Below are 16,930 nucleotides of genomic sequence, written 5' to 3' on the forward strand. Positions count from 1 at the left end.
ATCTAGTAGTAGTTAATTCACTAATTTGCATTATAATTATTCTGAAGAGTAGGATATGCCACTAAAAGATCTGGGACTCTCAAGGTCACTTCCAAGGTCCATTGAATTAACTAGTAGTAGTTAATTCACTAATTTGCATTATAATTATTCTGAAGAGTAGGATATGCCACTAAAAGATCTGGAACTCTCAAGGTCACTTCCAAGGTCCATTGTAATAAGGAAGAGAAAGTATTACATGTCTGTAATCTAGACTACTGCCTCCATTTTATTTTGTCTTTCATGACAATGACATTTTTGAAAGAGGCCATATAAGATTTTCTGTTTCTTTTTAGAAAGTCATTCAATTTGGGTTTGTTTTCATTATTGTCCTCATGATTAGGTACTGGTTAAATGTTTGTGACAAAAATACTATGTAGATAATGCTTCTTCCCTCAGTACATACCGTGTTTCCCCCAAAATAAGACCTAGCCGGACAGTCAGCTCTAATGCGTCTTTTGGAGCAAAAATGTATACAAGACCCAGTATATATTATATTATATTATATTATATTATATTATATTATATTATATTATATTATATTATATTATATTATATTAATTATAATATATTATTTATTATATTATATTAATTATAATATATTATTTATTATATTATATACCCGGGTCTTATATTATATTATGTTAAGACCTGGGTCTTATATTAATTTTCACTCCAAAAGATGCATTAGAGCTGATTGTCTGGCTAGGGCTTATTTTCGGGGAAACAGTAGCATAAGTAAGTATATGGTGTTAATTTGACTAATCTGTTACAGAATGTTAATTTTATTTCAAAATGTTAAGTTTTGAGAAAGCATATTACCTTGATTTTGTAGATATTGCCAAATTGCCTTAAAAATGTTTGGGCCAATTGATTTCACATCAAATGTATATGGGGGTTTACACTTCAACATCATCCTTGTAAAAATTACATAATATCAGAAATTTTTTCCAATAGCATATTTGCAAATATAGTTTATTTTGTTGTATGGCATCTTTTTGATTTATAATGGGAAGGTCATTTTTCCAATGTAATTGACCTCTAAAGTATCTCCTACTGAGGATTTCCTTAATCATTTGCTATTTGCTAATTTTTTTATTGTTTGTTTTCTTATTTATTGGCAAGATTCTATTCTATGTTGTTCAAACTAGTGTTTCACCTAATTTCAGTATATTCAAGTAACATATTTCAAATATCTTCTCCCTGTAAATTGCTGACTTTTTAGTATTGTGCATACTGTTTTTGCAGTTTTCAATGCTATAGCTATAATAATATTGATCTCTGGTAATGGTTTCTTGACTTTATCTTTTTCTACACTGTGTACGCCTTAGATATACTTGACCTTTTATAGTTTTGTATAAATATTTTTATGTTATCTGTCTAGTTCTTTGAAAAAGACTATTGGATTATTTACTGTGAATTACATGAAATTTGAGAGAACTTATTTGTATTTGATATTGAATATCTAGGCTATACAAGTAAGTATTCACGTCACACCATTGGTTTAGATCTAATTCTGCAAACATCAATAAAAATTTATCATTTTTCCAAGAAAATTTGATGTGTATAATATTTCTTTTATATTTTTAATGTCATTTTTTTCTGTAAGTAATAACTTTGTTTCAGACTCTCACATTATTTGTTTTCTATGTGTAAGAATCACTAAGAAATCAAGAATATACGTGCATTAATTCTTCCTGTCATTACTAGTTTTAATGTTCAATGTCTCAAACTTGACCAGTGGAAATCCCTTCAGGTTGCTACTGTGTCCTTTTGACATGTCAGTATCAATTTTTGAGTTTTTATTTTCTGACTTAACATGATATTTTAAACTCAACTTATACTTGCTATACCCCAGACACACAATCAGCTGTTTCACCAGGAGTCTTGCTCCTCTAAATAGGAAATCATTTTTAAACATTTAATGTGTACCTATTTCCTATTTAGAGTTCTATGTGTATGCATTTCCATGGAAGTATGACAGCTTTTAAGCTATTTCAATACAAAGAGCAAGAACTATATTTTTAAAAAAATAACGAGTTTACTGACTTGTACAAATTTCTATCTGTCATTAAAAATATTTTTTCCTTTTCTCCTTCCATAATCCTAACTTCTTTCTCCAACAGTGAGAATACTGGTTTCCAAGAACAGTAACATATTTACTTTTGTACTGAATCCTATTATGTACACAAAACGGTTTCAGAATTACTACACCCATTGCCTACCAACAAGAAACAAATTAAGTTCAAGATTTTTTCAGGTAAATTTATTCTTTGAGTATATCTACCGAGGATGTATAGTCAGCCATGGTATGGTCTTCATAAATTAAATAAATCTTGTTTTCTTCGTATTTATGTAAAATATTAGTAATTTGCTTTTCTCTGTATTCAAATTTTAAAATTACCCCATATTTGTTGATGTAATTCTTTTCAATATGTAGGATATTAACGTCTTTCAAAAGTCAAAACTACATAAATACTTTGTAGTTTTGCTCTGCGTTGCTCAATTCACCTCCATCGCAGTTGTCCCATCTGCACGCGTACCAGAGTGTGCACAGGCTCTAACAGACTCTTACCAGGGTGTCTGTTGTCAAGGGTCTGACTTGTGAGTCTGACAGTTGATACATTGAACAACTTTTAAAATGCTTTTTGGCTCTATTAATATCTTTTTTAAAAGTATATTGAAGACATTCTGTGTTATTGGATTATTTATGTTCTTTTTATTGATTTGTAGAAGTTAATTATGTAGGCTACAGATGATTTTTTGTGGGCTATATGTATTATAAACATCTGTTATTATGTTCTTTGTTTTTCTACTCTCTTAATGGTGCTTTTTGATGAACAAATTGAGTTCAAGTTACTCTTTCCTTTGATGATTAGTGCTTCTTACATCCTCTTTAATAATTTTTTGCCTATCCAAGAACGTGAAATATTATACTATTATTTCCTCTATTTAGACTCATGTTTTTACCTTTCATATTTAGGTAATGATCCACTTCAGTTTTTTGTTTTTTGTTTTGGTATGGCGTGTGACAGGGATAAGAGTTTATCATTTTCTAAATGGGTATTTAATAGTTTCACAATGTTAGTTTAAAAAAAAAAATGTTTGCCCAAGTGAATTGCAGTTGTACCTTTTCTGCACCGTATTTTCCCCTTACTATTTTTGTGTATCTGTGTCCCAATATCACATTGTCTTAATTAATGCAAGTTTCAGAATAAGTCTAATTATGTGGCAGTTTAAGTCCTCCAAGTTGATTTTTTTTTTTCTTTTTCAGGAATGCCTTAAGTATTTTAGATCACTTACATTTTCACAGAAATTTTTAGGATACAGCTTGTAAATTTCCACAAAAAATAAGGAGTTGGAATTTGAAAGGGAACACAATTAATCTGGACCCATATCCTATAACATGAAGTCTTTTCAATCCTTGAACATCATATATGTCTTCTTGTTTTTGTGAGTTTAATTTCTCTTAGCAATATTTAGATTTCAACATTGAAGATGTACCATTATCTCATTAAATTTGTTGCTATGTATTCAATCTTTCTGATTTTTTAGTGGAAAATTTTATTTTCAACTTGTTTGCTGCTACTATGATAGAAAAACACAATTGATTCTGTATACTACATTTAGCTTGAGTCTACAAATTACTTAAACTCAGTAATTCTAGTGGTTTGTTTGTAGTGTTGGATTTTCTGCATGAAAATAATCTCAACTAGACTAAAGAAAGTTTACTTTATAATTTTAGTTTTGTTCTTGCCCTCATTGATTATCTATAACCGTACTATCCAATATGTAGCCACTAGCCATATGTGGCAGTTGAGCACTTGAAAAGTAGCTGGTCTGTATTCAGATGGCTATAAGAATGAAATGCTCACATAATTTCAAAGACTAAGTTCATAAAATTAAATATATAATACTAACTTCTAAATAGATTGTATGTTGAAATGATAGTAATGATTATTTAAAGAAAAAAAAATATATATATATATTTTAAAGTAGTGTCTCCTGTTTCTTTTTACTTAAAAAAAAAATACCTAGTACAAAATTTCAAATTATATTGTACATTCATATTGCATTTGCAATTCACATTATGTTTCCATTAAGGAATGTTGATTTAGAATATGCAGTACAGCCTTGAATTGATTGGATATGAATGAACTTTCTTGTCCTTGTTAAGTAAATAGGTACCACATTTTGAGGATTCTTTACATCAGTTTTAGAAGTTTGGTTTTGGTCCTGTTTATTATAAGTAATTAAAAAAGAATTTAAATAAGACAAGTGACATATTAATAATTTGTTAACTAATATAATCATTTAAATGATTACTCTTTAGACATCATACCATTATTTATTATATTTGTAATACTCACCTTCATTTTTATTTCTTCTTCCATACGGTAACTGAAACATGGCTGGGCACATGTATTTGCTCAATAATTGTTGAGTTGGTTGTTTCCTAAATTTAAAAATTCCTTTATTCAGAAGAAAAAAATATTTTCATTATAATACCTCATTTATTAATTTCTTAATTAAAATATTTACAGATTAGAAGAAATGATATTATTCAACAGATCAATATTCAGTATATCAATCTAAGATATTGCCTTGAAAAATTTGCAAATACTTATTTATTTAAATGTTCATTCTTTTATTGTTAAAGTCTGTTTAGTAATATTTTTTTCAGTCCTTTCATATGTATTGACAACAATGCACATAATTTTCGTGTTCCTCTTTCTTATTTTCTTCAACTTTAGTATTTTTCCATGTCTTTTTTTGAGCATATTCTTCTTTGATTAAATAATGTTTCATTTTAACAATTTTTCCTCTTTGAAAGGTATTTTTTATATCTATTTCTAAAACATTTATATTATTGCTCATAAAATTTTAATCCGTTAACCGTTGGTTGTCTACAATTCTTCTACTTTGATCAGTGACTTCTTGTATAATCTACATATTATTCCTTATACAAAAAACTCACATGTCCAATGTTAACAGTTTCTCTAAACTTTTGCTATGTAGTATCACAAACAGAGATCTTTCCACATCTTTTGTTGTTTTATATACAGTTTGTCATTCTGTAGCTGAGTTTTGCTTTTCTCTTCCAAAAAAATACTGCTCTATTCCCCTTTTTAAAAAAAATAAATTTATTGGGGTGACAATGGTTAGTAAAATTACATAGGTTTCAAGTGTATAATTCTATAATACATCATCTGTATATCTTTTCCCCTTACCCCTTTTCCCCCCTGAGTTGTCCATTTCAGTGGCATCTCTGAGGCTTTCCCCAAACTAGATCATGTTGAGATGACCTTCTTCCTCTATTCATCTCTCTTAGTTATCTATCTAAGAAGCCTTCAAATTCATATTCTTTGGGAAGTTTTTCTTAATTACTTATGGGAACAGCTAGTCATTTACCTAGTTGCTCATCCTTATTTTTACCACACAAAACTATCACCCCTTGACTTGCTCTGCATATAACTTATGTAGTACATAAAGAATCTCAAAGTGTACCATGAACAGTAATCCCATTTCATGTTCCATAGGGTTATCAGATCGTGTGTGTGCAACTATAAAGATTACAAATTATGAATCTTAAAGTCATTAGTTTGTGTCCTGTTCAATATTTTTAAAAATCTCTCATTTAGATATAAACAGAAGAGAGTATTCAATGTTAATGCTGACAGAGAAATAAGATCTTGTTCTGTTTGAGAAAAATATATATATATGTGTGAAATTTTATAAGAATGTGTATAAAGGGAAAATCCACTTAAACTTAATAGGGCATGGTGACACAATTGGAGAAAATTAAATCTTCATACGATTTCTTTCTATTAACACAGACAGGTACAGTCGAACAGGTAAAACAAAAGAAAACATATCTTTGAAGATTTCTGATTTGTAATTGATATGGTCTAAAGTAATTATCTTTTTATTTATCAGAGGTTCTTAGTTTTTGAATATGCAAAGTAGGACATGAACTGAGTTAAGTAGAGAATGGCTCCTACATTGAAGTGAGAGGGATCCTGAGTTTCTAGTGGGAAGGTGACAGGGCATGGGCAGACTCAACATACTAATTAAGAAGTCAGATCAACCTCGGGATGGCAGAGGAGTCCTCCTGGGTTGTCACTTGCACAACTGGATTAACAGTGACACCATTCACTGAAATGGAAATATGAAAAGAGAATCCACTTTAGAAGGAAAATCATATGTCAGATCCTGAAACTAAGAGAAATCTGAGCTTTATAGGTTTGAAAATGGCACTCCTCAATGTATGCTAGAGAGAAAATAATAAAAAAGAGGGTCTAGGACTAGTACTTGAGGAATCCCACAATGAATTACCGGGCAAAGGGTGTTGAAGTGAATACTTGATTCACTGCAGCCTTGATAAAAGTTATTCTTAAAGCACTGATTAATTTGACTGTTTTGGCAACGAGGTTCTGGGAGGGAAAGGATGCTTGGTTCTCTTGAAGACTACAGGGTGCTTGCGGTCGTAGAATGCAGTTCAATAAAGCATTTCCTTCCTTAAAAGCAGCCATCTCCTTTAGAGGTGTTCTTAATATCAATGTTGAATAAATTTCATTTGCTCACAACACAGCATACCTTTAAAGGATGCCCTTTTCTCCATTGTTTTTTTCGGTTACTGTGGATTCTCTCTAAACCCATACTCTGCTTCAACATGGCAACTAACTTTTCTTTAAATGCATTTTCTCTTGGCTCGCAGTTTAAGGAGTTGGGGAAGGGTAACAGGGAAAAGCTTTTATTTGATCAAATCAAAGATAATTTGGAAATTCTTTAGGATGTTAAACACCTGCATCCTAAACAGAAAGTAAACAAGAAATAAACATCTCTTGTGAGTAGCAAGTGTGCTATGATAATGACCAGTGTATGGACACAATCCCAAACTGCAGGAGAATTGCTCAGTGGAAAGATCTAGGAAGAAAGTCAATGGTATTATTGATGGATTCTCACTGAGCATCTTAATACCAGAGATACTGGAGTAGGTGTTCTGAAAAGAACACAATTTTTGGACGTGGAGGAGCTGACATGATAAATATAATATAGTTACATAGATCAAGTCAGAGAAACTAGTTAAACAGGTACAAGTGTAACCAAGAGTAAAAATAACAGTCCTACAAAAAACGATACCGACTTGTTAACAGTGGATTCTTCATATGGAGTCATGCTGACTATAAGCTAACTCCTTCCTATGGGAAATTTACCTTATTGATGACATCTGGAGGCCGCTCTTGTTTTCTGGATAGCTCTGGCAAGGTTTTCTCTGTTCTCTCTTCTCCCCAAACCAAATTACTTTAGATTGGAGAATTAGGGCAAATAATAATGAAGTGAAATCTTGCAAATAGATGAAGCGATAGGTGCTTACATATTAAATTGCACTAAGGAGAGAGATATCATGGACATACAAGGTCGGACAATTAAGTTTGCAAACTCATCCTAGAAAAAGTGCTACATACTTCATTGCTGAATATCACTATGGTCACCTTTGAAGTACTCCCCTTAGGAAGTTATGCACCCACACCACTGCCTAGTCCACCGTTCAAAGCAATTTTGGAACTCATTTTCTGGAATGGCCATCAGAGCTGTTGTGTTACTCTTGCTGTCCTGAATGTCATCAAAATGTCTTCCTTTCAATATTTTTTTTTATCTTTGGGTAAAGAAAGAAGTCATTGGGGACCAGATCAGTGAGTAGGGAGGGTGTTGCAATACAGTTATTTGTTTACTGGCTCAAAACTCCCTCACAGACAGTGCCATGTGAGCTGTTGCATTGTCATGATGCAAGAGCCATGAATTGTTGGTGAAAAGTTCAAGTTGTCTAACTTTTTCACACAGCCTTTTCAGCACTTCTAAATAGTAAACTTGGTTAACTGTTTGTCCAGTTGGTACAAATTCATAATGAGTACTCCCTCTGATAGCAAAAAAGTTTAGCAACATCATTGCAACAAACTTGTGAACTTAATTGTCTAATCTTGTATGATGATTACTTCCCTATCTTCATTCCTAGTAATCATATTTAGGAGCTGAGATTCTGGGTGAAGAAAGAGAAGATACGGATGGGAGAGACCAAAGACAAATTAGGCAGTTACAGCTACTATTCCAGAGGCTCCTCATTGAAGACTAATGTCAGTCTTTTGAAAATGTGAATAATTAGAGAATTATTGAAATTAGAGAATTTTTGAAAGAACCCTGCTAAAATGGCATAAATGTGGGTAGAGGGGACTGATGAATAGCAAAAGCCAACAAAGAGAGGAGTTGGTTCCCGTCATCTCTTCTCCTCCGCCACCATGTGTGGGGACTGTTGGGAGCAAGAGGCTCCCTTGAGAATCCTAATCTAGCATTTGTTTCCTTTCTCTTCTCTCCTATTTTTCACCCTTTCCCCTCAACACACACACAAAAAGCCCAGTCTACCCAAGTGCTGCAAAGTGGCACTTGAGCAATCTCTGCTTTATAGACTCCAAAGCTCAGAGAGCTAAACCCAGGAAATGGTCACATTACTTACTAAATGAATATAGAAAACTCACCCTTTCTCACAGTTTTCTGCATTCTATAGCTGAGTAATTTTTTTCTAAAACATTTTCTAGGATAGTTGCTCATCTTAGTGCAAGAGAACAAAAATTGGAGCTATCATGGTACATTGAAAAGTTTAAACACCGTACTTACATATGCACGTCATTGATCTGTCAGTCTTCTATCTATCTATCTATCTATCTATCTATCTATCTATCTATCTGTCTGTCTGTCTGTCTGTCTGTCTGTCTGTCTGTCTGTCTGTCTGTCTATCTATCTATCTATCTATCTATCTATCTATCTATCTACCTACCTACCTAACTACCTAACTACCTATCTAAATACTTACCTATCATCTATCCATCTATGTATATATCTAGCTGGACTTTTTGCTTCCAGTGCTAATGAAATTCTCAGAAGGCTCATCTGCAAAATAAAGGCAACCAGAACTATTTCTGCTTCAGGGATAAATAACCTGAGAAATAATTGTCAGCTCAAGAATAATTATCCTTTTACATCTTGCAAGTAATAATACTAGGAGTGATAGGCAACTGCAGGGAGGGTCATTACTAGAAGCAGTAATCCTCTCTTTGTTTTTGTCTCTCTCTCTCAATGTGCTAAACCCAACCAGAAGTGTTGGTAGACAGAGATCAGCTGGAGCCACTGCTCTCTCTGAACACTTTCTTCACATTCACAGTCATTTTGTTTGCCTTTAAGGTGATATGTTGACGTCAGTTCCTTGCACTGTGATTATAAGACATTAGTGGTCAGAGTGTGAAAGCTAGACTGGGAGAGGAGCAGAGAAGGTGTTTATTCGCCTCTTAACCCACCAGCCCATGTGAAGGCTCCACCCCCAGGCTTGCCACCCCCCCCCCCCCACAATCTGGCTGCACCTCTGAACACCGCATTTATAGTATACAACACTTACATTGTTCCTGTTAAAGCAGGGGAAAAGCCCCTTTTTATATAAGTTATCTTTGAAAAGCTACTCATTCCGCAGACCAGTGTAAATTATTTTCTAAAATAGCTGAAGAAAGTCACAGTGATAAACAGGCTGGGGCACATCTGTCTCTGCAGAGCTGGAATTGCTACTGCTGAGTGGATTTTCTATATTCTCCTCACATCATTGCAGTCATTAAGTGCAACACAGATATCCTATTCAAGTCAAATAAAAATAAAATTTCTCATTTGATTGCATTCATTGCATGATGCTGAATAGTGAGTTACCTTCTCATGCCAGATGCTCTTTTCCCAGTCTCTTTCACTCTGTCTCTTTTCAGTTCTGCCTCCTAGCGACTTCAGATTTCTACAGCTGTTTTCAATCCCGACTTTATTTCATCCTGTAACTTGTTTCTATTTCATTAACTTCTTCCCATATTTTCAGATAAAGGCTTTGAGCCAAAATCTATGTCTGGACATAATTATATTGTCATGTTGGTTAAAAAAAAGTTAATGACTTAATGTCTTAAAAGTTGATGACTTAAGAGTTATTTGAAGTATGAGCCTGAATCTGAGCCAACCTATGCACTCTCAGAAAATGTCTCGGTCCAGTTGTTCTGCCTGTGTGGCTTGGACAGCAACTGAGATCCTAGATGGCTTCTGGGAAAACAGTGTATCTTCCTAGAGGCTGTTCATTTGAATAAAGTCTTTTATTTTTTATTTTTTATGTCCTGTGAAGAGAAGTTTCCCTACATACATTTGATTCATTTTTCAAGTATTCTGGAGATAATTCTTAGGCAGTGGACTAAAACACTGCAAGGTCTGATTAAAATAATAAAATTGAAACATTCATGATGATATCGTATACATTTTAGATATTTTCTCAATATATACAGAAAATATGAGGTCGTGGATTTTTCTAGAAAAACATACTCCAAATAAGTTACTCTGGTTTTGTTCATTGCTTGAAAGTGGGCTGAGGCATAGCTATGGCTATTAAAGGAACTAAAATTTTATGATGATGGCATTTATTATGAGGCACAGTTCTTACTACTTGTTACAGGCTGCCATGTATTGTTAGACCTCCCAGCCCAAATCTTAAATTTATTGCTGAGCACTGTCAGAATTTACCAGGTCTGTAATGATGCCCTATTATATGACACATGCTAGAAATATTTTCAGATTTTCTCATGGTAGGAATGACCCATATCCTCTTATTTCAAAAGCACTGGATGCCTTTGTCTTTGTTTTCTGGTGTGCAATAGCTTGTCTTACAAATGTGTGTGTGTGGACATTAAGTAAAGAGAAATTGTAAGACTTTGGGTGGAGTATGGTCCAGTCCAGCTCCCAGTCTTTGTGAGCACTCATTACCTTGGATAGCACCTTGTATAACCTACACAGTGGAACTTGGTGCAACAGGAAGATAATTCATCAAAGGAATCATGGAGAAAGATATACTACTTCTGTAGCCTTCCTAGCTCCTGATAACTCAGGAATTTCTGTATATGTAACATAGTGAATCTACTTTAATTTTCTGAAAACTCTATCAGTTCTAGTTAAATATGGCTTTTTTTTGGTAGATTTGTAGATTTAGTAAGGTAATCATAAATTATAACAGGTTGGGTTCCTGTAACGTCTTGTGAAATTATGTATTGCACCCAATATATCACAGATTCAATGCTTTTTTTTTTTTCCATTTAGAGTCTCTTCAAATATATAGCAGCTTCAAGGAGGAAATAGAGATTTTAATAAAGGGACTATTGATATAAGTTTAAGAATAACAACAAAGAATGATGTAGTACCCTAAGGTTAATAACAGCAGGGAGCTACCACCCCTAGGCTGAAAAGGGCAAAGAGAGGAGAAATTAATGGAATTTGGAAAGAATACCTGTAAGAAGAGAGCTTCCCAATGCAAACTGCAGTCTTCAGTGAAGGTAGAAGATAACCTTTACCTCTAAAAGTGGATGTAGGAATGATAAACAACTTGGCAGAACATATAAAAGGCAAAAAATAAAAATAAATTATTCAAGCAGTGCAGAATGTACTAGTAGCAGTCAGGATAATGTACCCTCCAAAGGACCCCACAGAAACCTTCAGATTTAGGGACCCCAGATAGCCTGAATGGAGACATAAACAGGATTGTCTGATCATCTGGTTAAAAAGCTCTGAGAATCCCAAATTCTGATCCACCTTTCAGAATAGACAAGCAACATCCCCTCTTCCAATTTCCGTAGACAGCCTCTCAGAACTTAAACATGGATGAGACTCTGCATGCAGGAACTGGGGTACAGAGGAGGAGGGCTGAGGCATAAGAATGAGAGCAAACACTTTCAGGTGTTTTGAGTAGGTGTGAATATTGTGTTGGCAGAACCTAACTTCTTTCCATCCTAGTTCCCATCTTCAGAACAGTGTTTGCCAGCCTTATACTCCACAGTCAGAAACCTTTTCAGAAGAAACTAAGCTGTCTACACAAAACACTTAAAAATAGGAATATTTGGGCGCTCTCTCCCTGCTAAATAAAAGTAAGCTAGTCATCCTCTTACTCTGAGGAACATATTGGGACAATCCAGTAGATCTTCTAATTTACATTTACTGCATCTCCAAAAGAAATGCCAGCCAAGAGTTACCAGACATATGAGAAAACCCTCCAAAAGAAAGAAAGACAATTTAAAAAGGAAAAAAAAAAGAAAAAGAAAAAATTGAGAAAAAAGAAGGGGAAAGGTAAGGGGATTAGAAAACAGTCAGTAACCACAAAATGGCCTCAGGGTTTTTGAAAAATAATTTGGGGAATGTAATCAATAATGTTGTAAAGATTTTGTAGGGTATCTGATGGACACATATCCCATTTGGGAGACCACCTCAGGGATGATGTAGATGCTTGATCAATGTACTGTACACCTGAAACTGAACAATGGTGAATGCCAACTATAATTTTATATATATAATGTGATGGCTCAAAAAACAAACAAACAAACAAACAACAACAACAAAAAAAATGAGGGTAATAAGGTATCTCAAAAAAGATATTTCTTCTATGAAATATGAAAAGAAATGCTTTAAAGGTTTGGAACAAAAGGAAGAAAAATAGAAATTAAACATATGATAGTTGAAATTAAAAAAAAAAAATCAGTGAAAAGGGCGGTAAGGCCAAATAAAACTAAATAAATGGATGCACAATAGGAATGAAAAGATCACAGCTTCAATTCAGAATGTCATATGTAGTTAATAAAAAAACAGAAATAGACAAGAGAAAAACCATTAAGGATAAATATTTTTATAGGAATAGTATGTTTTAAGATTCCCAGAAATGAGAAATATGTGTCTCCAGATTGAAATGGTTTACCAAGTTTGTATGTACTTCGATGGATGAGAAAGTCCATTTAAAAACATTAAAACACATTATTGATTAGTTCCTCAGAAAGTTAATCCCCCCCCCCCCCCATAGGATGTGAGATGAAGGGAGCCCTCAGAAAACCATATTTCCTTCAGGTGTTGAAAGCAAAGTGACTTCACTGGGCTTTGGGATTTTCTGATCATGTTTCTCAAAATCTAGTTTAGGGTCAACCTGCTTCAGTCTTCAGATAAACTTTTCAAGTGCAGATTCCTAAACCCTAAACAGACCTACTAAATATAGATTTTAAGGGACTGAGCCTGGGAATTTTTATTTTTACACTCTGCCTATCCTGAAGGTGATTCTGAAATACACTAAAGTTTGTAAGTAATTTGCTTGCAATTTTAAAACAAAAACATCACTTATTTAAATCTAGCAATCACTATTTAAAGAATGATATAGAATAGGTATCTTCCTGTGAGTTTTGCAGATTGAGGAAAAGCTCTTAGAGAGAGAGAAAAGCTCTTGGAGAAGAGAGGAGGAAAGATGGGGTTAATAGGGAACAAAGGAGGCTGCAATCAATGCAAGATTTTTTTAACTTTTTTTTTCTTAATTTTTTATTGGGGAATATTGGAGAATAGTATGTTTTTCCAGGGTCCATCAGCTCCAAGTCATTGTCCTTCAATCTAGTGGAGGGCACAGCTCAGTTCCAAGTCCAGTCGCCATTTTTTTCAATCTTGGTTTCAGGTAGCACAGCCCACCATCCCATGAGGGAATCACACCGGCAACCCTGTTGTTCAGAGTTCATGCCCTAACCAACTGAGCCATCTGGCCACCCCTTTTTCCCTTCTTTTGAGTGAGGGAACATAAATATTACAGAAGAGGGGTGGAGGAGTTATTGGATCTTACACAGAGTTACTATCTAAGAAACAGATAATTTTCGGTTTCTGTTTCTTTTTTCTTTTTTCCCAAACGTGGTAATGCAGGAATATTCTCATAATGGATATTAAGTATCAGGAGATTGGAATCAACCCATTTCCAGGTGCCCCTTGCCTCCTATATACCATATGTCATATAATAATGGAACACATAACCGACAGCTAAATAAACATTCGATGAGTATGTTCTCCTAGTGCTGTCTCCATATTTTACTCAGTGACATTCTGTGTATGAACATTAGCATTTCTGGCATCGTCTAGTTGTGGTTTCCTATTTCAGAACTCCCCACAAATCATGACCGTCATCCATAATAAAGCTAGAAATCAATCCTAGCTCAATTAATCACCTGTTATTCAGAAGAGGCTAAATATAGTTCCTCACAACTGCTTGTTTAGCAAGCTAAGGGTGCTTACTGCCATTCCTTAAAGGGAGTTCACGTGAGGTTCATAAGAAATTATTTAATTTTTCTTAATGTTTAGTTGAATTGGAACTTATATCTAATTGTATGAAAACAATTAACCCAAATAGTTTGATCAGTTTAATCATAAGATATGAGTGCAGTTTGATCCACAGTCCAGGTAAATACAAGGTGAATCCCAAAACTATTTTTCAATCAAATCTAATGAAAACAGACCAGTTGTGAAACAACAGCAGATTATTCCAACTACTGAAATTTTTTCAAACTTTTCTCATTTGACTTAACCTATTTGGTTCAGCACTTCTACATTTAATATGGAAAAAAAAAAAACCTTTTCATATATGTTTGTAAATTTTGATGTGATACTTTAAAAATGTGTTCCAAAAATCGTATTCTGTTATGGAATATACAAATACTCCAAAATAGGGATTCTTGTATCCACACTGAGCTAATCCAAAAATGTTGCAAGAAAATTAGGGGGGATTTGCCTTACAAAATTAGGGAGATATGTGTAAAAGTTAATTCATAAATATTGGTGCAATTTACAAAGGATAAAAATAGAGCCTAATAGTATTGGCTATAATGTAAAAAATAATATTGATTCCATTATTTTTGAACAAAATTTAGTTCATAGATGTTTAGCCTTGAAACACACAGAGAGACCAAAGATTGGATTTAGACCAGCCGTATAACCTTAGCAAGGTCATTTGTAATGTGTCTGGGATTCAGTGAATTTATCTGTAATACAAGGATATTAGACCAAATGAACCAGCGGCTTTTTTCTGTGTTTCAAAGAGTCTTAGTGAAGATAGGGAAAGCCAAATGAACAGATAAACTTTACTGCTTATTTGTTTAATATATTTGGTTTCTGTATTAGATTTTCTTAGAAAATGGTTTTTCCAAAAACATATATTCTTGGTTTAGTTGAGAAGAAGCACAGAAAATCTAGAGACCATGTCAGCAGGTACCTCTTCACAAGTGAGCATGTAGCATAGAACATAGGAATTTAGGAACAAGCCCCTTTCAACATTAATAAAGCCTCTCGACCAGGTAATTGCAATCTGGAAGGGGAAGATTGGCAGAGCAAGGAAGAGTGCTAGAGTGACTAAGATCCTGAGAAGTCATGAGCATATAGCTTTGGGGACAGAGGAGTAAGATGGGGAGATATTTACCTATAAGAGTGGGTACCATGTAGAGTTAAGGTGGTCAAATGAGTCAAAGTTTGTGTTATTAAAGTTGAGTCATACCCTTAGGATAGAACTAGTATCATGGGTAATATATATGTGTAATTTCAAAGCAGCAATTATTTTTAAAAAAACACAACATTTCTGATGGTGAATAAGTTTGTCTCAGAATCGGCAGTGGTGATGAGTTTATAGGAAGGAAGATGAATGACTCCTCTCAGGAGAAGCAATTCAGAGATAGAGCAGATCAGAGCCATTGAGAAGACTGTGGCCTTGAGTTTTCTTTCCCTTTTGTTCACACTGTAGAAAACTACATAGTCATTGCAAGAGAAAGGAGAAATGTCCAAGTTGCTGAATGCGTGAACAGAATATTTAAATTGGACTTCTCAAATGTTGATGGGGGAATACATTAACCAATGTCAAATCTTTCCTACGATTTAGTGGAGTTGAGGACTAAGTGAACATGTAAAATATTAATAAACATCTCACAAATCCAGAAGTTAAGTATCTCTTGAAATAATGAATGAGTATATGATGTTTGAATAAGCCTAATCTTTCAATTTTTTTAAATATTTATGTCAGGTCTTCACTGATAGCATGGTTAGGTAAGGGTTTGGAAATTATTTCATTAGAAGTTGAAATGTTTTCTCCAACAAAAACTTTTGTTGACACCCTTAAGAAAAAAAGGAGAAAAGTAGAACACTTCTGGCTGAATTAGGACAGGAAAGAAAGAATAGGAAAATCCAATCACTCAGCATCTTATTTGCCTCTAAGCTGCCTCTGCCCTAACATAGGGCTCTAAGGGAAACATTTTATTACTAGTGTGGAGACAGAACATGCTACAAAAGCCACTGGTTAAATATCACTGAATTATTTCCAAGGACTGAGGCTTCTTAGTCATTAAATTGCCCACACATTTAACATAGTATTGTGCATACGTTGTAGACGTAGTGGTTGAGAGAATATTTATGGAATAAAAGAATGTACTGCAAGGGCATAATCGGAGTGTGCAGCTACATGATAAATTTTATGTCACGAAAATCTCATTTAATTTTGCGTTCCAGATATTTTGCTGCTATAAGCTTTTTTAAACTCCCTAGCGTCACAAAAATAAAAATAAATAAAAAGAGTTGATTTTGCCATACTGTATGTGCATCATTAATATTTCATTTGGAAAGATAACAATGCCCCAAAATTGGTACAAGGAACATAAACACAAAGCCAAAAGCTTTAATAACTCGGATGGAGTTCTGTCAAGCCTCTGAAATTGTATTTTCATTTGTCAAATGTCCTTTCATGACTCATGACCAAATATATTAAGTATTGTTTACTTCATATGTTTAAAAATCTTTGTCTTTCCTGTTCATAGCACTGTTATTGTTCTCACTTCTGTAAAGAAATTTATGATGCATAAACATTTCTTGTTCTAATCTCAGTCACAGAGGCTGGGAAACTCTTCTAGAGAATCCATTTATATTCTACCTAATACATCTTGGTATTCCATTTAAGTTACAATGCTTTACATGATACTAAAACGTACAGATGTTTTGTTTTCAGGCTACA

The sequence above is a fragment of the Rhinolophus hipposideros genome (assembly GCF_964194185.1).
Source record: "Rhinolophus hipposideros genome assembly, chromosome: 3".
Lineage (NCBI taxonomy): Eukaryota > Metazoa > Chordata > Mammalia > Chiroptera > Rhinolophidae > Rhinolophus > Rhinolophus hipposideros.